Raw genomic sequence first — 25,767 nt, 5'->3', positions numbered from 1 at the left:
CATAAAGAGATAAAATGTATTTTTTTTTCCTAAAAAGGCATTTGCATCATAAAAGTCAAGATGCTTTGGGAAGGCTGAGTGCATGAAAGCTGCAATTTTCAATTAACTGGCTGTATTACCAAGGCATGGTAGGAAAACAAGATGTTAACATGCTTTTCTTTTCTAACTTGTATTTCTCTGCGCTTGAGGGAGGGCAAGAGGAAGCTTGGAGAGTGTCAGAAAGACCCAAGAGGAGCAATCTTAATGGAACACTTATAGCTTCATTTTACCCATCAAATGATGCTAGCCTAGGTTATGTCTGTTGGATCTGTATTCCTTGGCCAGGAATCTAACATTTAATTTCTTTAATCTCTCCCAAGGCAGAGTAATGATGTTACCAAACCCTTCCAAACCTTGTGAGCTACTCACAACAATATTGTTAGTGTTATTACTTTTACTCTTCCTTACAAAAAACGGGTGATTTGGGAGTCCAGGCACGAAAGTCAAAGTGTCAGAGATGCTCAGGAGTGCTGCTATCTGTATCTGCTCTACAGCCATGGCTTGAGCTGAAGACAAGGCTGGTTTTTGTATTCCCAGATGGAAAATTTTCAGTTTTGCTGATTAAATAGTGTGCATGGCTCCAGGTTACAGCAAGTCACATATTACTCACAGTTTCTTGTTGATTTTTTTTATTGTTTAGCTGCTTGAAAATCTGTGTGTCTAAGACAGATGCAGCACCTTTTGGAAGATCCTTTTGCAACACCAGTTGGACTTACAACTTCAAGTGAGTAATGCTGTGCCTCATTACATCCTTGGGCAAAATCTGAGAAAAAGGATGAAATTAATTTATGAAATGGTACATAACAGGGAAACATCCCAATCCCTCCCAGCAGCCTCCCACTTGCCTGTGTCCTGGACCAACTTGAGGACAAGCTGGGTGACTACAAGCTTGCTGAAGTGGATTTGTTTGCATTGTCTTGTCAGGAATTTAATTTCACAACATGACATGCTACCAACACAAGCGTGTCATTGCAATTTAACATGCATTTTGCTGGCATCTTCCATATCTCATTAAAGTCTCATCTCCTCAGCCAATGCCATATGTTACTCATCTGTAGCAAAGCTCTTAAATGTAATGAAAAAGGTATAATTGCAATCAAGAAATGAGCTGTTGACCAGCACCCTACAGATATCCCAATTCTACCACACCACTGAAAGCAACAGCATTGCAAGAGCAAACCTCTAACATCTTTGTCTTACAGGAAAAAATATTTGGCTTAGAGATGCTCCTCAGTCACTCCAGGGTTGTTACAGGATTCTCAGACCACCACACAGACCTGTGTCAATGTATAGGGCAAAGATAATTTCTAACTTTGTTTTTTATAATTGAGAAGAAAGTTATACCTCTCTGAACATCTCTGTTTTCAAAAATACTAATTCAAGTTAAAATATTCTGAAAGCAGTTTGAGAGCATTAAGCTACCTTTTAAACCTGTTGATAGGTTTTCCTTCTCCTGGATTTTTATTGCTTTTGAGTGACAACAGGAATTTTAGCTGCTTCTGACAATGGGTAAATACACAGATAATTTTTAAAAATATATGCTTGTAAAGGACTGATCTATTAGTCATTGGAAGTTTTATGTAGTCATTATAAATTATAACTAGTCATTATAAAACAAAAATAAAAGAGCTAGTGGTGATAGAGATTAATCAGGTTCTGTCCTCAGACATGTGAAGATAATGATGATAAATCAGTGTGAAAAACAACTGGATTAGGAAACAAACCAAGTTTGGACACAAGACCAGGAGGACAGGCTGCTCTGGATGACTGCTGATAATGCAAATGTCTGTCACTCTGCTGTCAGGAGCACTCACCTGCCCCAGGAGCTGTTTTGATCCTGTGCTGGCCACAGCCACCCAGCTTGAAAGGCAAATCTTTGTGGGTGGAAGTTCCAATTAAACAGAGTCAACTTTTACCCCTTCAGTATTAAATCCAGCTTCCTGAACCCATGTATCTTGACTGCAGTGCATCGCTAATTGAATCTAAATTAAATTTTACCGAGCAGATTGCCAGGGTCTAATTTTTCCACTGTGATAAATCCAGCTTCCTGATGCTGACTGCATGCTCACCAAAGACAAAGATCCACTGAAGAACAAATAATTTTGGCCTTTCTTGGTATGTGAAGTTACACCACAAGAATTGAGCTGGTACCTTTCTTTGGATAGGCAGTATAATGCACATTTATATTTAGGCTGACAATTGAATTGTACATACATAAATTATGTTTGGAGCTAAATCAGAGTCCCTAAGATTAAAAAATAGCCACATATTCAAAATTAAACTTTTCTATGTTTCTTTGATGGTAGCTTCTTTTAAGTACTTCATTTTCCTACATCCTCCTCTGTCAAAGCTCCATAAATGTGCTAATGGTTGCTTTATTAATGGTTGACTTGGTCTCACTGAATTTTTTTCTTTCTTTCTATCTGTTAGTATAATCTATCTTTTGCAGGCCTTCTGTCTGGAAAAAATATTGTACAGAATTAGATGGACCTTTATAAAAGAGCACAACTTAATGTTAAGTTTTAATTAAGCAGTCTTTTTCATTCATTATTTTTTATCCTAAGAGGCTCTAAATCATAGTCTGTTTCTGGCTGAATATACATAGATTACTGCCTTATTTTATCTTCATATTTATCTATTCACTTTGAAAGAACTTGGATGAAGCTTAAAAAGTTTCTGAGGATCACATATAAATTATTTCTCACGTGCTCCTTTTCTGTAAACACTGAATGAATGAAGTCATTTTGCCAGACAAACCCTGTAAAAACTGATTACCATTTCATTAATCATTGACAACAAATTAGTATTGTGAAAACAAAATGACTGCGCTCTTATGAAAACACCACTTTCCCCATCAAATCTGGAAGATGACGGATGATTTTACATGCCTCAGTTTCTGAATGCCCAGCCTAAAGCTGAAAGCTGCAGAGCACCAGCTGGACATCAAGGTTCTCTAGAGGTACTCAATGGATGGGTGTAATTTGTGCAGCGTGGTGGTGAGGAGCGTGGTGATGCTTGCAGTTCCTGCCACAATAAAAGGTCACTTCCCTGGCTTTGCTCAGAATTATCAGTCTTCCTTACAGCCTGTCTAAAGCATCTGCCTGTGCTTTGTTCAGGCTGTCAGCTAGACTGAAATCCTTAAGCAATCTTGACTATTAATAATTAGTATTTATTCTGGATTTTATTATATAAAATTATTGAGAAATTTCTATTCCAGATGTCTACACAAAGCTATTTGCCATGAATGATGCTCCCTGACAAACAAAAAAAAAGGAGTGAATTCATGCCACACATCTTTTATAAATAATAAGAAACTGATTCTTAAATAAAAATGCTTACATTTGCCTCTTGCTCCAGATGGTGCAATTTAGCTGCTTATGTTGGTTTTGGTTTTAAACAAATACTAAATCCACCAATTGTCATATCAAGAATTCTCCAGTTCTCACAGCTGAAGCCTAAACTGCATTGCTGCTTTAATTCTCAGAACAGGGAGTTTCCTGTCTCACAGGTCAAAAGTACAGGGAAAAAAAAAATATTCTTAATATTTCAGTGCAGCAGCCACACTTGTAAAATTGCCTGGTACTGTACCCTCCTGGTACTAGCAAAAAATTCAGGCAGCAAACTTAATCTAAAATTCCCACAAGGTCTGACAGAACGTAGGCAGTAAGGGCAGACCTGAAGCAACTTTTTTTCTCCTTTTCTTCCATATCACCTGATCACTGAGTTTACATTTCTGTCCCAGGTCCTGGGAGTATCAGTTCTATTTTAAAGCAAATCCTTCAGCATAGCAACTCCGTGTCCTTGCCCTAAAATCTGCCCAGGAGGAGGCAGTGAGCAGCTCTCTGCCAAGGACAGACAGGTGCTGGATGCTGTTTTCCTGGGGGAACCACAGTGGAATGGCACAGCTCCTCCTGGGGAAAGCAGAAAAACCCCCAGTGTGTATGGGATGTCCTGTAGGAATATGAAAAGCACAGTATGTGTGGTTTGACAAGGTCCTAGCAAAGTTATGGCCCAGATCCACCATGTGAGGAGAGTCTGCAGAGATCTTTGGATGAGATTCACCTGTTTGCTGGCATGATAAGCACAGATATCCCTCTGCTGTGCCATGCTGTGGCAGCAATTTTTGCCTTGAAGCTTTGCTGCCAAACATCATATTTTGAAATAATACTAAATTCTAAAATGTTGTAGAGTTATTCCACTTGGATTTCTTAGAATGATACTCTTATAATATCAAATTCTTAGACTGATTTTAAAACTTACAGTTGTCTTGAGATTTTCATAATAATATCAATGTGCAGTTTGAGTGAACTCATTACTAGCTAATTTAAAACAGAGTAAGTGAATGCTTTTCCAATTATTATGTTTAAAAAGTGATTGGAAAGCTCTGGTTTAAGAAGCTTGTGGAAAAAAAATAAAACTGCTTTCCACTATTGAAATGAAAAACGTGAATTTGCTTCACTGAATTCTACTCATGGAGTTATTTTGGAGCCACAAATAATTAGAAAGGTAAAATTTAAATGAAGATAATTTTTTACTCATTATTTCTGTGTAAGTTTGTTTACTATTGTTGACAGTTTGGGGTTTTTTTTAATTACTTTCCATTTGAATTCTTCTTTTATTTTTAATTAAGGTAAGGAAAAACACTTGAAATAATTTTAGCATGATTTGATTTACTTCTTCTTTAGCTAAACTGATACGTACTTCTATTATGAATCTTTCTCTAAAGACAAAAATCTCTTTATTCTCATTTGTCCAGGAAAAATTGTGAGGAGGGTAGCTGCAGCAACCTAATCTTGAGGGTGTCTGCTGAGTATCCAGAATTTTTTACCATAGTGGACATTTAATCTGATTTTAGCTGCAGCTCCTGGCAGAGCTGTTTCAAACAGGAGTAGTCCCACGATCCCTAAAAATAAGCAAATAAAAGCCATGGCACTGTAGGCAACCAGCGAGCAGGAGATTTGGGATCACATTTTAGACTTAGATCTATTCTAAGTAATTTTCCTACAGCTAAAATTCGTATCCAAAACCACTGAAATGCCTTAGTGGAAATCCAGTAATTCCTTGGGCTGATTGTCAAAGAGCCATTGAGAACCAATGAGAACCATCCCTGTTAAGATAAGGGATACTTTAGGAAACTCTTCCTGGCCACCTCGTGGCTATTAGTATCATTTTCCCACCTTTTACAGGTGGCTCGCTGTTGGAATGTGGTTTAAAATTTGGTGGAATTTGGTTTAAAAAGGGAGAAGTTGCAGTTCTGTGGGTGTGAAATGGCAGGAAAGAACATCCCCTGTCAGCTCAGATGCCTGCCAACCGCACAAGAGCCCTTCTTGGAAAAGGGCCTGGGTCTGACTAAGCACTAAGTCACAGCTCACACTGGAGATTTTGGCAGAACTCTTTGCTGTGGGCATCATTTTAACTTCCTGACACTGACAGACACCTGTGCCTCTGTGCCTGGGATAATTAACTCAGAATGCCCAAACCCAAGTCGATCGCCTCTGCAAAACCAGCTGAAATTAAAATCATTCTCTCCCCAGGCTTTTCATACAGCTTACAAAGAAATGCAGCCTGAGTGTTGCTGTCTCTCTGTGAGATTGAGTCGTCATATCAACAAAACTGAGCTACACGTAGCAAAGCACTGCCCTGCTTGGTTCAGGATGTTCATGCAACATCAAGCCATCACCATTTTGTTGATATACAGTTTTTATAGATCTGCTAAGCTATTGCTAAGCTGTCAGTTCAGACTGTTTCCTTTAGAGCTCAAAGATCTGTGACCAAAAATTACAGGGTTTTAAACTCTCCATTTCCCAACAGACTTTGACAGTGGGTCCCCATCATTCTTTTTTTCTGATGTACCTAAAGCACTTTTACAGTCGATGGATAATATCTGAAGATACTGTGCAGTACCAAATTCTTCCCAGGTACAAATAGCCAATTATACTGTAACTGAGGGTTGCATAAATTCTTTACTGACCCTGGAGGTAATAAAGTGATGGCCAAAGGTGGGGGGTTCATTATCTGTATCATTAGCACAGCTCATATGACTCCCATGTTAATGCCAGCAATTAGTTTGCTCAGATTGTCCATGAGAAATTTCCTGTATGAACCTAGCAAACTACATTCTCATCACTTTGTTCCAGCTATCCAAGACAGAGACATAAACACTGTGAATGACCATATATCCATTGATTATGAGCTTGGACAGACTTAACACCCACACAATAATAAGAGGTGTCCAAATAAGCATTAGGGTCCAAGGCAGATCAAGCGTGCAGCACTTGTACCTATCAGCCTCATTAGCTAACCCTGACCATCCTTCATGCTCCACAGAAGTGCTTTCTGCATTTTAAAATATCATTAATGGGCAAAAAACGTGTTTGGGATCTCAAATTATTGCTTCTGTGTAATGTTTTTCTAACGTGCTTCTATGAGCATTGGAACTTGCTATTCATACATAATTTGGGTTGCCTTTCTAAGCCATCAGAACCACTCCTACACAGCACAATACTGCATCAGGTGTGGCTTGTGCAAAATAAAAAATGAAACAGAGAAATGCCTGGAGGCAATTACCTTCAGAAGCAGCAGCGTATAACTTCTACTGATTGTCTTTGTAGAGCAGAGGATGACTTCCATTTATTCGTGCTCCCATGAACTTCCAACATTAGCATCCCTCACAAGATGTGGAAAAGATGAGCACTTTCCTTTAATCCTTGTGCCTTGTTAACTGAGGAGCCACCAGGAGCAGAGGGCATTACTCCATGTAGTTCATGAGCCCCCTTGGTAGTGAGAATGGAAAATGATGTCATAATCGATGAAGAGACAGCAATCACGTTTCTTTTTTAAAATTCTAATTTTTGACACCTAGATTTCACCACAATTAAATAAGAAGTAAGCCTCTCAAGAAAATGATATAAAATATTAAAAGTAACGTATATTTAAACACTTTCTTTTTTCTTTAAGGATGTATTTATTAAGATAATATAATCCTGCCATGCAGTACTCAGGACACTGTTCTCTGAAATGTACAAAATAGCATGCACGGAGATTTTACTTTGTTTTTGTTATTTCTGTATGTATGTTATCTATAACACACTCACATACATATAAAATACATATATTTATGTATGCATGCACATGTATATATATATATTTTATAGATAAATACACACACATATACACATACACACACACAGACACATATATATATATATCCCCAGAATTTTTTTCTGCAGAGCAATAAATTGAACATATCTGTGCCTTCCAGATCTCAGGCTACTGCTGTAGTTGCCAAGCTACAGATCACCAGAGTTCTCAACTTTCACGGTACCCATTCCAGTTCCTGCAAAACAATATCATGTAATGATGTGAAGGGGAACATTATTCAACAAAATTTCAGCAACCTTTAGCAGAATTGCTTCTGTATCTTTCTACATGTTGCCATAAAATAAGAGAACCTAAATACAATGGAAAGTGTTTTTCTGACATTACAAGACTGTAAATAGGACAGTGCAGCATAAAGAATGATGCACTAAACCAGAAGTCCTACTATTATACATGAAAGTGACCCTCCTGGTCTATCTCTGTTTGTAAAAATAAACCATTCTACTGACTGCTTTCAACGTGTGATCCTGCCTTCATGCCTATTTGAAGGTGTAATTTGGCAGGTTCTTTAAACTGAGATCCTAAGTGTCCATGCTTTATGAGTGCTCTCCTCAAGAGCCAGCTGCAAAAGGAAGAGCAGAGAGGAGCCTGTCAGTGAAAATAGAGTTATGGCTAAACCTGAGACACTCTGTGATATAAGTTACTGAGAAATGAAAACAATCTCACAGAACATCACAGTGCAGGCCAAATGAGCCATGAGAGATTTGGTGGGTAGAATGAAAGGTAATACACCACTGTAATAACTGCAGCAGCTTAAGGACAACCCGTGAGCTCAAAGTACACACCAGCTCCAGTAAACACAAAGTTTGGATGTCAGGAGAGGTCTAACCTGCTGTCCTTTGAAACAGAAGGTGCGCTTCATCTTTTAGTAGAAGTTTGATCTCCAAGAGCACACTTCAAATTTCAATATAAGACTGTTGCTGATGCTGAAAAATAAAAAAAAGGCATTTTACATACACATAGAAGTAAAAAATAACCCTGATTTTTCCCTCTTATTGCTGCTCAATATCTTGCACTATAAAAAACATCAGGATGCCTTTTTCCTGAAAAAAATTCCTTGTTGACTCATTGTGGTGTTGTGAAGTCCCTAGGATGGGGTAAGAGATGAGAAATTGACTCCATGTTCTCAGAAGGATTATATTATATTATATTATATATTATATTACTAGAGAAGGGTTACATCAGAAGGCTAAAAAGGAATGATAATGAAAGCTCGTGACTGACTCCTCAGAGTCCAACACAGCTGATAGTGATTGCTGATTAATTAAAAACAACTCACTTGTTTGCATAAACAATCTCCAGACCTCATTCCAGAAGAGCAAACCATGGAGAAGCTGAGGCTTTTCATCTTCCCAGGAGAAGAAATCCCGGTGAAGGGATTTTTCAGAAAATATAATGATGACAACTCATTATCTCTGCTTAATGTCTACCACAGTAACAGAATTCAAATATTCACTTAAATAGAAACAATAGCATGGACATGTACTGCCAACAACACCCCTCAAAAAAGTTATGTTTGAAAAAATTACTTGCAAAAAAACGACTGCACGTTACCTGCTGGACAGTAAGGTCCCAGTCTACTACTCTTACCCCAAGCACAGAAAAAAGTAAAAATAAAGCATTTTATAAAGCTCTGTTATAAATTAGGAGCTTCCAGACAGCTTAGAAGGGCTTGTTTGCAGGAACTCATCTCTCATAAAAGGCTTGTTGCAGCTCTAGGGAGGAGTAAAATAGCTACTGATGACATTCAAATCATGATCTGTCTTCTCAGTCATTAATTTTAAATATGATTCATACTCCATTATGCTGTGGAAACCAAAGAAATTATCCTTTATTGTGTCTAGCAATTTTTCATCACTATGTACTCATAATGACCAATTTTGCTCTTCCCTTCTGGTATGTGCTTGAAAATGTGCAAAAAATTAACCCAGATATTTGCATTTGCCTTTAATTCAGCTTCATAAGGATTTTCCAATGTAAATACATATTTATACAATATAAAAGAATTATTAGCATTCAAAATCTATAAACAACATTAGCCTTTAGATTGGTAAATATTAGGGTTCATAAATTAGAAACAAGTCCAGGTCAAACCTCAGGGAACAAGCACTATTGAGCTTTTTGCTACTTAAACACAAATACATATAAAAATATACATTTGCATGTCTGTCTAAATCTGTGTGCATTTTAAAAGCCATTGAAGTTAATTCCAATAACTGATGGGTTTGTAATATTCATACTCTGGTGCAATGGTATTTTAGTTCTTGGTTTGATTTGTTTTTTGAAAAATAGAACACAGAAAAAGATTTTGGCTTACATTTTCAAAAATCCAACTGCAATTCCTTGTTTCAGCTCCATGGCTTTGGACAAATAAGTTACTCTGTGACTCCAAATCCCACATGTAAGTTGGAGGTTTTCATTATGCATTTCCACACAAAATAGATATGCTGCATAAAGCTGGGGCACCATTTCCTTCATGTTTAATGAGAGGGTGCATCCTCCTCATCTCACCCCAGGCAAGGCAAAGTTTTCCCTCCAAAGCCTGTATGAGACATTACTCTGCTGGAGCTCCCACAGATCTTTGTTTCCAGGGGGCACAGCAGTGGAATATTATTTTTAATGTGCCTCTCTCCCTCCTGCCCAGGTGCACATTCACTGAGGAGCTGCAGCAGGGGAGCACAGAGCAACTCTCCATCACTGCACAATTACTCCAATAAATGAAATAAAATCACTGAGCTAAGTCTCACAGCACACAGTCCAGTTGGATAAATATCTGATGGATAAGGGTGGAGAACTAAATAGTATTTATTAGCACAAGCTACTTATTAAATAGTATCACAGCATCACAGAACATGCTGGATTGGAAAGAATCCACAAGGATCATCGAGCCTAACTCCTGGCCCTGCTCAAAACCATCCCCAAGAGTCACAACCTGCGCCTGAGAGCTTTGTCCAAACATTTTTGAACTCTTGGGGCTGTGACAGCTGCCTTGGGAGCTTGTAAACTTGGCACGGCATTCAGCATCTGCAAAGGCAATGTCATTTTCGTCCCTTCATGTCCAGCCTAAGGGCTCATCAGAGGTTGCTGGTTTATAACAAAAAACCCCAAAAAACAAAACAAAACCAAAGAAAAACCCAAAAAAACCAAACAAAAATACAAAAAAAACCCAAACCCATCAAAACAAACCAAAAACCAACAAAAAAATAGTGTCTAAAAAAAAGCCTCATTGCTCTTAAAATGATATTGATGACTGCAGGACCTAATAACCTAATAAAGCTTGTAATTGTAGATTTGTTTTTTTTTTCGCAGACTAAGGAGAATAAGGAATTACCTCTACCAGTGAGGGAGAGTAAATGATATTATGCAGCTCATACAGCTTGTCACATGTGAAGCAAATCCCACACCTCCCACAATAACAAGCTCCAAAGAGGGTATTTTCAGTTTAATCACTAAGATTCAATGTTAAATTAGGTTATTGATGGATTGCAAGTAAATATGAGATTTGGAGTGGGGAAGCCAGCACTGCAAAGCCTTAAAAGTGCTGCAAGAAAAGAAGGATTGATGTATTTAAGTGTGAGGTGTCTGTGACAAGGTGTTGGCAGCAAGAGGGGCTGCAGGGGTGACATCTGTGAGAGAAGTGCAGGAGCTGCCCTATCCTGGACAAAGACAAATCCACAATGGATGTGCCATGGGACATCAACCAAACACGTGGAACTGCTGGGAAAACATTGTTAAGAAATGTTGTAAGAAAGGGGAAAAAATGCTGAACAGGGAGAAAAGGGACAAAAAACAGTGTGAGAAAGAGCCCTGTGAGCGCCAAGGTAAGAGGAGGAGGAAGAGGAGGTGCTGCAGATGCTGAAGCAGCCCATGGAACAGAAAGCCCCACTGCAACCATTGTGGTGGAGCAGAGAGATATGACCTGAAGCAAATGTGGCCTGAAGGAACCTTTTCCTGAAGATTTTTGCTAATTTATCCTGAAGGTTTATCCCCAAGGACTGGGGCCTGTGGGAAGGACCCATGCTGGGGCTGGGGAAAACTGCAAGGAGGAAGGAGAGGCAGAAAGGAGTGATTATGCAGCGACCACAACCTCCATTCTCCAATTCACCAGTCTTGGAAGATCTACATCAATTCTGAGTGTGAAAAATACACAAAAACAGCATTAATCCAAAGATTAGGATTAGAACATCTGTAGGACCATGTAAGAGAGCTCATTAAAAAAGGCAGGAATTCTTGGAGTCATTATAAAAATAATTTAATTAGCCTTCTCTCTATTCAGCTTTTTCAAAATGTATTTGGCAAGATCCCTCTTTGGCAATTAAGTGATTCTAAGCCATTAACTGTTTCAAAAGTTTCATTGCCAGGAGAAAGAGAGAATAAAATATGACAAAGGAGATATTCTTGGGAGAAAGGTATTGGTGGAAAAGGCAGGAGTTGTGACAATATGGCAATTGGCATAATTTTAAAGTTTCTGCTTTGAGTTCAAAATTACTAAATAAAGCAAGTAGTTTAATGATTCAGTTTAAATTTGACCACTTCTTCACAAATGATGGATTCTGACATTTAACCACTATACGGTTTATTTTGAGAAATGTAAAACAAGCTACTGACATAGCTTGAAATACTGAAATTGTGAAGCAAAACTAAGTTACAATTTCATTCCATGAATATTCCCATACTATTGAGATTTTTCTCCTTGATTTTCTTTCTGCGTATATATTTGCTCCATCACAGATCTTAAATTAATTCGATTCACCTAAATTCAATGCTGTAGCTTACCATTGAAGCTTAGGTGGGCTTAGGTAATTACTGTTCTTCTGACAGTAACTTTAAGAACAGAAGGCTGCTGTGTGAGGCTGCCTGGTTTGTTAGAAAAGAAGAATAAGGACCAAAGAATCAATTTGGGATAGTCTGCAATACCAAGGGCAGCATCCTGATGGCTGGAAGTGCATTAATGACTGTAAGAAACAACCAGAAATGCAGAAATGAGCAGCCAGCATAACTTCAGCAAAGTTAAACAAACCGGCAATTCAACAGAAAAGCTGAGTTTTGTTCAGCTTCCTCTGCATTATTATAGATTACACTCATTTATATCAGAAGACAACTAATCCATACTGCATTTTCCTAATGGAAATGCAAAGGCATCAAATATTGGCTACCTGATAGAGCAAAAGAAAGGTAAACTCATAAAATTTTCTATGACAATTGTTCTCATGAGTTTACATACTGCAAGCCAGTCACAATAATGACTTCCCATATACATTTTTCCTTTAGCTTTGCCACATTCCTCAGAATTTTGCTTAAAACAATGCATGTTTGCAGAATTTTAAGGAAAATATCAAAGTGGTTGTTGAATTTGTCTTAAATAAATAATCCAGATCCTCACTTGAAACTGTTCTCATTTTGACTTCTGACTTGTCAGAGAACAACTAATAATCAGACAAGCAATTTATGCTGCCCAACTAATTGGCTGGAATATAAAAGTTCCTTATACCTTGTTCTTGTGTTGTGACACCTAACTTGCTTAAAGTCAAAAATCTTGACCATCCCTGGACATTTTGTGCACTAAATCAATTAAAACACTACTTGAAAAAGCCACAATCTGTAGAAGCAAGAAAGGACAATTTAAGTGCTGAATAGAATTTCTGAACTGGAAAACAATATGAAAATTTTGTGTATCTGTTCTCTTAATTCTTTCAAGAGGTAGATTTTGGATTGCAAAATGACCAATGTATGTATGGCCACTTTCACCTCACCTGTTTTTAATCTTGTCTCAAAATCAGTGCCAGAATAGAAAGGAACACTGAGGTAACATAGCATGAACCAATACATGAAATTTATTGTCTTTAAGATATTTCAGCATTCCTGAAGAATAAAAAAGTGATTTAATTACAACACCTATGACCATTAAGTTATTTGTTGCAGATATTTCCTGTGATTCTTTACAAAGCTTTAAGCAACCTAAATTTAATAATCTCAGTTTATTAATTTTTGTAGTCTAAGCAATTACATTTTTTTGAAAATAACTGAGATGACTGATGCTAAGAAATTAAAATTAATTACATAGAAGTGAATGTATGATAAAATTTAGCTATTGAAATTGCCTTAGTATTGTTAGCAGTTAAAGCCCACTTCTGCCAAGTGTTCAACATATATTTCCAGAATTGTTTTGGGTACTATGCCCAGTTAAAAATAATGCAGAAATTTTCCTCTGAAGTAGCTCAGGAAAAGGTATTTGGATAATCATTAAGTAAGAGTAAGCTAGGATTCGGTTAGGGCACATGCTGCAAAAATTTTGATGTACATAACTTGACATAAATAGGGCTCCAAATCCCAGGAAATGCAGCCAGAACCACATAGAACAGACTATATATATATATATATAAATATAAAATATGTAATATACTAAATATACCCATTACAAATTTCTTGTATTTTATTGTTTCCTTTTATACTGATCTTCAATAATGACCACTTTTGAAACAATATTTAATTTATACATCTTCATAAAACCATGCCACCAGTTTGAAATGGTTTTGGATAAAACTTGTAAGGTAACATTATTTCAACCTTCAACTGGCCCTGCTCCTGTTCATTGCATACTCAGCTTTGGCCTAATCCTATCTACTTTTGCATTAGTGGAAGTTTATCTGGGTCAACAAGGCAAAAGCAGAGCTTTAGTTCTTTTGCTTTACATGCCTTACTACCAAAGAAAAACCTCTCCAAATCAAACCAAACCAAAACCCAAACAGATCAAAAATCAAACATACAAAACTCACCCAAATAAAGAAGCTGTCAAATTCTCTGCAGCTAGGATATTTCTATTGCTTTTATTACCAGGTAGTGGAAATCCTTTAAATTGCTAGAATGTTTTTTCTCCGTGAAAACATTATATACAATCTTGGAAAAAAAAAATCCCATGAGTAGTATGAGGGGAAAAAGAACCCTAAATTTTTTTTAAGGGAAAAATATGTTGCTGCAGTCAATGTTATTTGTAATTTATTTTTGCCCCTAGAAAAGGACTTGAGCTGACTTCAAAACTCTTCTATACCTCACATGCACTGAGGCCATATAGAATCTACCACAGTGGCTAAACAAAAGCAATTTCTTCTGGGTTTTCATGCTGTGTGTAACTCTTGGGCTTCTTGAGAACCAAGGCTTTTCTAGCCTGGGAAAAGAGAGAAGCCAACTTGCCTTGAAGGCTGACCTAGAACAGAGGCTGGACAGAGTTAAAGTAGGAATTTATTAAAAAGCCGCAATGGATTCTCCTTGGGCAGCACAATGGCCCAGCCTGGACTACACCCAAAATGATCACAAAATGGATGACTGGTCACAAGGTCTCTCATTTTTAAAAGTTCTGGTCCATTTGCATATTTGAGTTAATTATCCAATTACAAATTCAGCTTATGAAGTCCCATCCTTCTTGTTTTTCTCTCTTCAGTCCACCTTGTTTATGCTCTTGGGGCTAAAATTTGGATCATTTGTCCCTATCTAGAGAAGGAATTGTTTTGTTTAGCTACTCTATGAAGAGAGCTCACCATACCTTAAAATGAAGCTAAGAACCACACACTAAGGCAGCTCAGAATCTGAAAAATATAAAAGGTAAAACCTGAGGCACCAACACTGAAACACACATTAGCTGGCAGCCCCATGGACGGCAGATTGGGGAAAGGAGGATTCCCAGATAATAAACACCATAATTATGTACTTTGCTGAATGAGAAGCTTACTGAACAAAGAGTTTTTCCTAATCTTTTGCTAAGGTTCTCTCCCTTTAAAAGAGTGTTGAAGGGTCACAGCATAAAGAAATTAAGATCAAGCTGTCAGTTTCTGATGAGTCTCCTACACACACTGAGAAAGCAGAGTCATTTTCTCTATATGTTTGGGGTGTATAACCCAACATTTTCTTACCAGGCTACTCAGTTTTAAAGGAGATACTAGTTATTACTCATAAATGTAAATTTTGACCCATAAAAAGGAGCCCTTATAAGCTTTGCTGCGTGACAGAGGCTGAAGAACTAAAGTTTCTGGGTTTAGTATGTGCCTGGCATATTTGCTGCTCTGTGTGCTGCAGATCCTAGGGATCACTGGACCAATCCCAACTCCCATGCCACTCTATTACCTTCTGCTGGAAACAAATGGCATATTCTGACCTTCTTAAATACTGATCTAAGTCTCACTTACCCTTCCTCCCTCCACAAATAGACTCCTGTGCAGCAGAATGACAACACCATAAAGACACGTGTTTGCATACATATGGATTTAAATGTAATCTCTATAAAAGCAGCAGAGCATTTGACTTTATTCAGCTTTAAGCAGAAATTCAATAATAAAGTTGCAAATATCTGTGTATTGCTCTTGGCAGTAGTAAAAATAAGTAGTTTGGATTAAACATTTTCAAGTAGGACATTTTATAACTTAAATAATATTATTTTTATTCAAGATCCCATTTGCTTTAATGCAATTTGTCTGAGATCAAGTACTAATTTCTGTTCCAGGCATAGCCTTGGGAAGATAAAAATATTAAATACAATTCTTGGTGGGTATTAAAAAATCATCTTGCCTTACTTCGATTATCACCACCAGTGAGGCCTAGGTACTGATAGCATTTATAATAATATGTATGAGAAAAATACCAAAAGGGTTATGTAACAGGCTAGACTGTATTCTATATAGGTAGCTATTGAATTGTAGCCAGAATAGTAAAGTATTTCCAGGTTCTCATTTTCTTAACTGTTGGAGTCTTGTGGTCAAATAAATTGTTTTCTTACATCTAAAAAAATCTTTGCAGTAACTGTTAAAACACAAGTTTAATTAAAGTTGCTAAACTGAAAAGCTCAACTAATTGACGGTGTTAAATACAGAGTAGTCCAAAAGTATGAATGAGGAGTAAATTACAGATGAAAGGACTGACAAGTAAGGAACCCATATGGGTAGTTTGATATTTACAAATTGGATCTTAATATAATATGTAATTTTGCCTTCATTTTTATCTTTATTGCCTCCATGTAATGTGAAAGTAGTGCCTGAATTCTCACTCTGCCAAATGCAAGCCAAATACCTTCTGCAGAATTTATTTTTGACAAATTTAAACAAAACCTGCTGAAAACTGGTCTCAAATTCCCACCTTCTGTTTAACACTCTGTTTAACATTTATAGCTCTCTAGTGAAACTTAACAGCAAAAAGAGGATTGGTAATTCTTTCTTCTAGTCTATCAAAGTCTGGGTTTCCTCTACAGAAATGAAAATACCAGGGATTTTGCACAGTTTCTAAACACATTAGACTCCATGTCTTTTATGAGTTATCCGTTTGCTTCTGATTGGTAAAATGCCAAACTGATTTTTAATTGCAGCCTTGAAAATTAGAAATGGTAAGTGGAAAAAGAAGCGAAACAAACCATTCTATTGAAGAAAGCTGAGGGCAGTTCTAAAGTTCAAGAAGCTTTTCAAAAAGGCAGAATGAATATTATCTTTGTGAGAAATGCTTAATCTGGGTGTCTGCAGTTAAACCTTGAGGAGTTTAGCTGGAAGAGTTAAGAGCTATATGCCCAGAAAACTGTAGGAAAAAAATAATATAGGGAAAGGTTAACATCTTAACATTAAATTATGGGCTTTAATAAAAATTACAATATATTTTTATATAATCAGGTATAATTGGCTACAATGGCAGGTAGTAAAACAAAAATGAAAAGATGTGTTTCATCTGTCAGTATCCCGCTGCACCAGAGCTCTGCAAAAGAATCATATGTGTCTTTGAACTGAGTTAAATTCTCTGTGAAATAAACCAGTTTTGCTTTCAAAGTCTCTGTTTCTCAAATACAATCTCAAAGATAAAAGTATTGTATTCAGGCCAGTTTGCTTTGTTCAATGGTATTGAAAAATTTCAAATTCAGACTCACCCTCACCTTTTATGATCTCTTCCACTGTTTTGTTTTTAATTGCATATTTTCATTACTAAAATAATCAAACACATATATGATTACAAAAGTGCAATATGGTCCTTAAACATTATAGGTAAATATTTTATGAGTTGTAGTTTAGATTACCCCTAGAAAAAAACTTTTCTAGAAAAATATTGCATTATTGTAGTCATTAGCAGCAATTACATCGATTTCTTTTGTTAAGTCTTGTAAAGATCCTTTTTTTTTCTCCCAAAATTGACTAAATAGATGAAGCAAAAGGGAGTAAAGTATCTAACTTGCTAAAAATCCTTGAAAATCTCAGTTGGTGTTCCTCAAAATCATTAGATGCCTAAATTCCTTAAGGAATCTGAATAACTTTCTACAAACATCTATGGCTGATTTGATGTGTAGGAATAGTTCCAGTGCAGTTTCTGTACAAAGCTGTTTTCATAAGCACACTTGGCCAAAGCTCTGCCTTCAAATCTCCTGCATTTTTAACAGGTTCCTCAACTTTCTTGTTGTGAAATTGTTACAAAGAAGCTTGTACTAGTGAAACTAATTTTTCCATTGGCAGGGAAGTAACCCTACATTGGTATTAGGCATATTCATTCCCCTGAGCAGATTTCTTATTTGTATTACTGAAGCCGCAGTCAAGATCTTATTTTTAAATAAATATTCAGAAATCTAGAATTATTTTTTTCTGTGCATTACATATACCTGTATATATCTATATATATATAAACATCCATACATATACATATATATACACACATATATATACATACATGTATACATATATATAATACACCTTATATAAAGAAAAGTAGAGTTTTCCTTTTTATTGCAAATCAGCCAACCAAATTCTGGCCTGCAGTTTTGTAACTTTATGATATCATTAAGATTTTCACACAGGGAAAACAATTGAAGCTGTTTGACTTTACACATAATGGTATTACAGTATTATTATAATATAAGCATCAAACATATATACTTTATAGTATCATGCCAGACTTACAGTAGGAATTAATTGTGAAATTGCAAAATAGTTTCCAAAAAACCCAGTATTTCTATGTGTGCAGGATTTAGTTCAAATGACACTTTCCTTGGCTTCTGTGAATCTTATTAGTAAATCCTGGTCTTTGAAGAATTGTCCTGCATTTTTCGATTGGACTTGACTCGCTTGGGGTTTGAAAGTATCATCTTCTCTGCTAGCTGCAAAAACTGATGCTAAGGTTTAAAGAGCAGAACTCTAGCAGAGATGAAGAGGAAAGTGGAGATAGAAGCCAGTTCAATCCTTTTTTTTTTCTGGATACAAACAAATATTGAAGCAGCTGTGTGAAACACCTCCAAACAAATGTATCTTAAGGTCTATTTCAGATTATCAAGTACTCTGCTCTGTTGTTACCTGTGAAGCTCTGAAAATACAAAGAAATGAAGAGTTGGTGATGATGACAAGTACGTCCTGTGAATAAGTAGCTCTCTCAGAGCACTGCCAAGATCTAAAAATGGCCAGATTGTCGAAGCTGCAGGCTGTCTGCTTTGTAGATGACAGGTATCCTGAAGAGAACAAAGTCAAGCACTGCACCACATGTAGGCCAGAGATATGACATTGCTGGAGATTTGTGTGCATTTTGTGACTCTGACAACTGCAGTGATAGCAGACTGGAGAACAGAAATTATAGATGTGTATGCGCATTTGTTTCAGGGAAAATTTTCAGCAATATTCACTTAACAAGGTGATAATTCAGCTTACTGTAGAGGTCTCTCTTCTCCATTTTACAAATATGCTTTCATATTTTCTATGACACATAAATGTGTCATAAATGTGAATTTTATAAAACTGTAATTTTATAATAATGAATTTATAAATGTGATTTTTTTATTTATACACTTTTGTTCAGTAGAACTAAAAAGTTGGAGTTTTGAAGGCTCAAGAAATAAACCCTCCCAAAGGAAAAATATTAAATCTCTTTCTAAACTGCAGCATAAAAATGAATCTTTATGACAGAAGGTATTTCTAGCCAAAACACCTTTTGAGAAATAGTTTTGTGGGAAAAAAAAAAAAAATTAGGGAGTGATAGGACAGTGTAATCAAAATGCTCCCAGTCCTTTGTGATCATCTAACTGAACAGAAGGGATGATCAGCATCCAAGAATTTATAAAGGAAGCTAAAAAGCAAAACAAGGATTTCTTATGCCCTGCTACTTTCACATTTTTTGTTGTTGGAATCAAGAGAAAGATAATCATAAATGGGCATAACCCATTTTGAGTGACCTTCATGTTGCTGATGACATTAATCAGTAAAAGAAATACAAGGTTTTGTTTAAAAAGGCCAAAATAATGCACACCTGCTAATATATCAGCTATATTTTTTACAAACTTCAAGTCTTTTTACTTACCCGGAAAATGATAGGTACTGTAGTAGTGACATCAGGCATATGGTGATCTTGGGGAATAAACGTCCTTCAAAAACTTGAAATACTTTTGGCGGCAGAAGCATGATCAACACTGACGCAATCATGGCAATTTCCAGTGCCCTCTCTCCTTTAGAGATATTTCTGAAACACCACAACAGTAAGGAAGTTTTCTAGGATGCACTGCTCTTATCAGGAAAGTCCTTCTAATAAATTGAAAAGAATTGTCACTGTGTTCTAAGGAGTGCAGACAAGCTGAGCACATCAGAGGTGAATCTTGAACACAGTTACATGGCAACTTCCACAGCAGCTTCAGCCTAAAAAAGAAAATAAGGGGAGCTGACTGAAATGAGATATAAAAGTAAGGAAAAAACCTTCACCATCACCAGGAGGATCAAAAATCCAAGCCCAGAATACCCAGTGACATGTGGTGCATAGTTTTGATGGAACACAAGGTGTAAGCACAGACATTTTGGAAGCATTGCATGACTTGGTTTTAAACAGGATTAAAAGAGGTCACTCCAGTGTGGATTAAATTTTTACTTCTTACTGTTGGTTGATCTCTCTTTATAATCTGAATAAAATCAGAGATTAAAAACATAGCACTTCTAATATCACAAATAAAGGGTGGTATTTACTAAATGCTTGTTATAAGAACTGCAGAATAAAATGGTTATTTTCCAGTCTGAAATTGTCAACAGGATTTTGGAAACTGTTTACTCAAGTAGTCAATAGGAAACCAAACATTACCATGGCAACTACCACCTTACAGATGCAATAATTTTTATACTCTTTAAGTGGACTTTTTAACCGCTATTTAATTTAAAAGTCTCTTCACTATTTTGTTCTCTCTCAAAAAACCTTAAAACAAGAACTGAAAGCATTAATTCTATTAATGTTTTATGCATTTAGGGCTGCCATCGTACAAACTCAAATTCTAATGCTTACCTGATCTTTGGGTTGAAGAGTCAGAATTGAGTTGGATGTGGCAGTGATGCCGCAGTTCTGGACCACAGGCAGTGAAGTTCTTGGTCCTTTGGAACACCCTGATCTTGTGAGAGGTTTCAAGGCATGCACTCAGCAACTCACAGGGTGTGAGTGAGACTGAGGCTACAGAACCACAGAATGGTTTGGGTTGGAAGAGACTTGAAAAATAATTCAGTTCCAATTCCAGGCTGCTCTGAGCTCCATCCAACCTGGCCTTGAACACTTCCAGCAATGAGGCATCCACAGCTCCTCTGGGCAACTTGGGATTCTCCTGTGGGTCAGGATATATCCTTGACAGTCTTAACATAACTGTCCTTGTTACTAGAGTTAGAGCCAGGATAATATCTTTGATTATCTCCATATTTCAACCTAAAATTTATTTTTCCTGGTTCACATTTTCAACTGCAACACTTGCTGCAAGCTCTCTACAAAGTGTTCCCAGCTTGAGATCATTAACCTCCTCCTTCACGTCTTCTTAAAGGGTTTTCTGACTTACCTTTTTTCAGTATTTCATAGCTGTACTGAGGGTGTCACCTGCTCTGACAGCCACAGTCACAAGCATGTGCAGAACTTTCTTGGTTCAGGTTTCAGCTTCTAGTGAATAAGGGTAATATCCTCAGGCCTTATGTGCATGGGGGACAACTTGCATTACCTTATATATAAACTATAACAGGAACGCAAAACTTGAAAAAAAACCAAAAAACACAAACCCCCCGCACAAAACCAGAATGGATAGCATGCAAGTTAAAAGCCGTTAGTGAAGAAGCAGTGGATGATTTATACCAGGGTTCTATCTGTTTGCCATCTAAACCAGCAGGAGAACAGTAATTGGTACACAAAGGAAAGAGAAACGGTTCTGAGAATTACAAAAGTGTAACAAAGAAAAAGAGAAAAATTATAGCATTTAAAAAAAATCTCATTTTAGTAAGAATGCGCAGAGTTCTGGAAGCAGAATTGGGCTTTTGGCAGGGGAGTCAGCAAGCTGAATTTAAATTTTAATTTTGATCTGTAGTGCAGAATGCATTAGGCAATGAAGGTTAGATACAATTTTTTGTAGCAACTGTCCTGTCAAATGGTGTTAATTATATCCTAATTAGTTTACAACCCTGTAGCTAGTCCATCTTACAAACAATTAGCTGAGAGATTTTCTTAGCCTAGCATTTGATATGAGCACAATAATTTCTATCTTTTCTTCCTCCTGTCCCTTTCATTTCTGTACCCATTTGCAGCTTAGGAACAAAGCCTAAATGGTAAAAACATCCTGAGTACATAAATGACATAAAAGAACACAACTTACCAAATGGTTGCCTTTTTCTCCAAGCCAAGTTAGCACTATTATTTCTCAGATCACAGAATCTGTGATTGATGTGCATTACACAAGTACATTTTGTGCAGGTATCAGTTAAATTTTATAGTGCTAATAATGGAAAAAATCTGATTCAGTACTTTGTGTGGGTCTGAGAGACATGAAGAACAGCATAATATTCTTCATGATAAATTAATCTCTTCCATTGTTCTATTATCAATTGTCCATTGATATTTCAAATTCACAGAGTCAACATTTTAATGGTATTGCACTGTGTTGTACAACAGCTTTTGGGCATTATTTACACAGAGAAACATTTCTGCAAACACACATAAGACATCACAAAATAAACTTTCAGAAGCAATTGCTTTAGGCTGAAATCTGACACAGGGAAATAAACTTATCCACAGTAAAAAAAATTTAGTAGGCATTTCACTCAGGATAAATTTGGCCTTCTGTTTTAAGATCAGAGCAAGAGTTATTTTAACTTAAAAATTAAATACAGCTGTTGACAGGATATTCTGGGTGAGAATGCAGATGCTCTGTGATGACCTCTTTTGCCAAAGCAGACTCAAAAGAGAATGGGCACTACCTGTGATGTGCCAATGCTGTAAGCAAAGACTACATATAGAGCAGTCACAACCTTCCAGAGTCAAGGTCACAATTTCATTTGTGCTCAGAACTGACTGGCACCATCACGAGTACACACTCCCAAATCAAGAGCTTTAAAAATATATTGTTCTGATCAAGAGAAATGGTAGTTAGAAGAGAATGAACAAAACTATGGAAGGAGAATGTCTTTTAAAGCTAATGATAATTATTCAAATATATTTTGGGACAGAGATAAAAATAAAACCTGGTCACAATTGCTGATGCAATTTTGTAATTACAAGTTCTTCATCTTCACTAGGAGACTTTTCCTGATATATCCTGAGGTATCATTTATGGTTTTATTCAATGTAATCCCATTAGCAACACACAATCAGCCTGGATCACAGTATGTCCTTTATAGGTGCAAACCATGTTAGTGAGTCAGGGTTGGCTAAAAAACAGAAATTCCAGATTTAAACTAGTTCTCCTGTATGTTGGCTATTTCCTACAATTGCACTAAAATATTTGTAATTGCAGTTGATATTGAAATAAAGGACAAACAGCTTGTGGTTTCTCTCATTAACAAAGTGATTTTGTATTGATTCACTGATATATATAGTGAAACTCATTGTGCATCTCTTAGCTGCAAAAAGTTCTTAAGAAAATAATTCCCTCATCTTTGCTTTGTTTTAGTGACCTTTCTCTTAAAAAGATAAGTTAGAGTTAAAATCTTGATGGATGCTTACTTTCATTTTTCCTTGTGTTAGAATCAACTTTTGGATTCCTTAATTTTTTTACACTCTTAGCAAAATATTACAGGCCATAAATGGCCAGTAAATTCCATTTACAACAACTCCAACTGCATTGCACACTGTACCTGTTTCCTTGGAATTCTGCAATCTGCAATGTCAATAATGTCTAAATTAAGTTGTTTAATCTGATTAGGGGTGGATTAAGAAAGCACTGACATGGCAGAATTAGTCTAGACTCTTAATTATCCATGGATTATGGCATTTGTCTTTCCAAATTAGAATTACAAGTAAAAGTGAATATTTTAAAGAAACAGGTAAGTAGCAGGCAAAGCAGAGTTGCGCTGCATAGTATTATCACCTCCAAGTACCCTTCTATGATAGTAAAATAATGCTACAGGCAGAATAAAATCACTGTTAAGCAGAGGGAAGGCAGGTATGGTTAAGATAGGAATTTAAACAGGGCTTGGAGGAAGGAGCAGCATGCAAACCTTCTCAGCAGCAAAGTGACTCTAAGAGGAAATAATAACAAGAATATGAGGTTTATCACAAATTTTTCTCTATTTCTCTATGCTACTTCAAGGGTTTATTACGCCCTTTCCTACCCACACTACCCCACCCAGAAGAAATGAAAGCAATATCAGAGAACTTTAGATCTTATGTTGTTATTTTTTGTCATTCTTCAAATCTAGCACTGATTATCATCACCTTTCCCAGATGCAAACCCATTCAGAAGATGCTTTGTTTTAAAAAGGTAATCCCAGATTATTGAACATTTAAAGTGAAAGAATCCATGCTATATATAAGGCTTGCTAAAATGGAGCTCAGGTTATCTCCCAGGTAGCAAAAGGGTTGTAATTATACAGTCCATAGTGTAAAATTAAGTGAAACCCTGAAGAGAATTATTAATCTGTAAGGGGAGAATTCTAATTCCTATTCTACTTACCTAAATCAGAACCATAAGGATTACAACAGTATGAACTTTTCTTACTTAAACTAGTGAAAAATACAAAGTTATGCCATTTAACACAATGATTGTACCAATATAAGCCATTCTGTAGAGAAAAAACCAGTCTGTAACTAATTCTGCTCCTGCTTGGTTCAAGCATGCTCTCTTTTTTTTGGCTGTGTATAAATGTGCACTGGCAAGTGCTCATCTTTTGCAGACTGAAAATCAAAAAGACAATTTCTACTCTGAAATAAAAATAAATCATATATTCTATTCCAGATTTGGCAGCGCTCCCCATAAAGAGATATAAAAAATTGGGAGTTGTATAAGCCACATGCCACAAATCATCTTGCATGCTCAAATGTCAAGTTAAATTTTACATGAGTCACTAACTATCTGGATTTCTTTGGTAATGTTTTTCTTTGGAGTTGTATCCCAAGTCCATGCAGTTTTTCTTCTACTACGTGGGAAACCTTCGCTCTGCCATGCAAACTCTATGGGAAAAGATACTAATAAAAACCAAAAACAAAACTAAAAAAAAATTAACTGAAAAACTCAATACAAGGACTGTGAAGTAGCAAATTTGAGACAATTGTCTCATTTACAATTACTGACACAAGGTAGCTTCATGCTTAGCTGGATATGCCACATACCCCACTGACACCACTCATACACAAACCTGGAAGACATCCATATTTCCTCAAATAGATTTGAAATGCAGAATCCAACACTGCAACATTTTACACTTCCCTCTTCCCTGAATCTCTTAGCTAGTCTGATCCATCTTGCCACCTTGATATTGGCAAGACATCTCTAGTCTGAGTGCTTGAAGCATTGAAAAACTTGAGCTGACACAAAGTCAGTTCTCCCATCCTTGATGTGGTTACACAGTGATGCAGGAGTGGGAGGCCTTAGAGCCAGACTGTCCCCTTTTGGGACCATTACATGCTATAATTCATAACAATGCCCAAAGCTGGTGTGTAATCAGACAGAGAATCAGCCAGCTCCACATGAAGCCTGCATTCCCTTCTTTTGCTGCTCCTGAAGGAACATGGGAGCAGCAGAAAACGTAGGCTCACATTTTTCATGCTTTTTGAATATAATCATTGGCAACACTTGAAATCTGTGACTATTTCTAGCTCGTCAGTAAAGCTTAAAAAAATGATATAGCCACCTCAGGAGAATGCCTTTATTATGCTATCTCCTGAACCAAGCAGTTTCAGCTCATTGGGATTCAAGCAATTAAATGCTCGAGCAACCCCTGCGAGTCTGGACGGGAACGCCTGGATACACAATCGAGTACAAAGTGAGCAAGGCAAATGCTGTTCCAACTCCTGCTCCTTGCCATCTGATAGTCAGTTTGGCCATTCTTTACTGCCCACTGGAGACAGTTTGCCATTAAAGAGGGAACACTGATGAATCATTGTTACTGTCTGGCAGTGCTGCTGAAATAGATCAGACGCATCGTCATTTTTTTGCTTCAGCAAACTTAATCCACAGCTTTGGAAAGTACTGCTGAAGTTACCCTGGCATAAGACAAAGCTTTTGGATTCTTCAATGAGTTGGCATCTGTGAATTGTTTGCCACAGAAGCATAAATCTTGGCAGCATCACTTGATCTGAACTTTGAAGAGCAAGGCTGAGAGTACACTTTCACACTTGTCCTTGAAAGGTTGA

General features: G+C 36.8%; 1 long non-coding RNA gene across 1 annotated transcript; it reads right to left on the bottom strand.

Annotated features, from left to right (window-relative positions):
• Window positions 1-577: 577 nt before the first annotated feature.
• On the bottom strand, window positions 578-25,767 carry LOC113460111 (uncharacterized). Its single transcript, XR_012578070.1, has 4 exons — window positions 19,495-25,767; window positions 8,027-8,123; window positions 6,607-6,812; window positions 578-802 (listed from the first exon to the last, which is right to left on the bottom strand). It is a non-coding gene; the product is annotated as an uncharacterized LOC113460111 (long non-coding RNA).

This window comes from Zonotrichia albicollis, chromosome 2 (genome assembly GCF_047830755.1).
Source record: "Zonotrichia albicollis isolate bZonAlb1 chromosome 2, bZonAlb1.hap1, whole genome shotgun sequence".
NCBI classification, from domain to species: Eukaryota; Metazoa; Chordata; class Aves; order Passeriformes; family Passerellidae; genus Zonotrichia; species Zonotrichia albicollis.
Note: the sequence above shows the minus strand (reverse complement) of the source record. Positions and strands in the feature narration are given on the sequence as shown.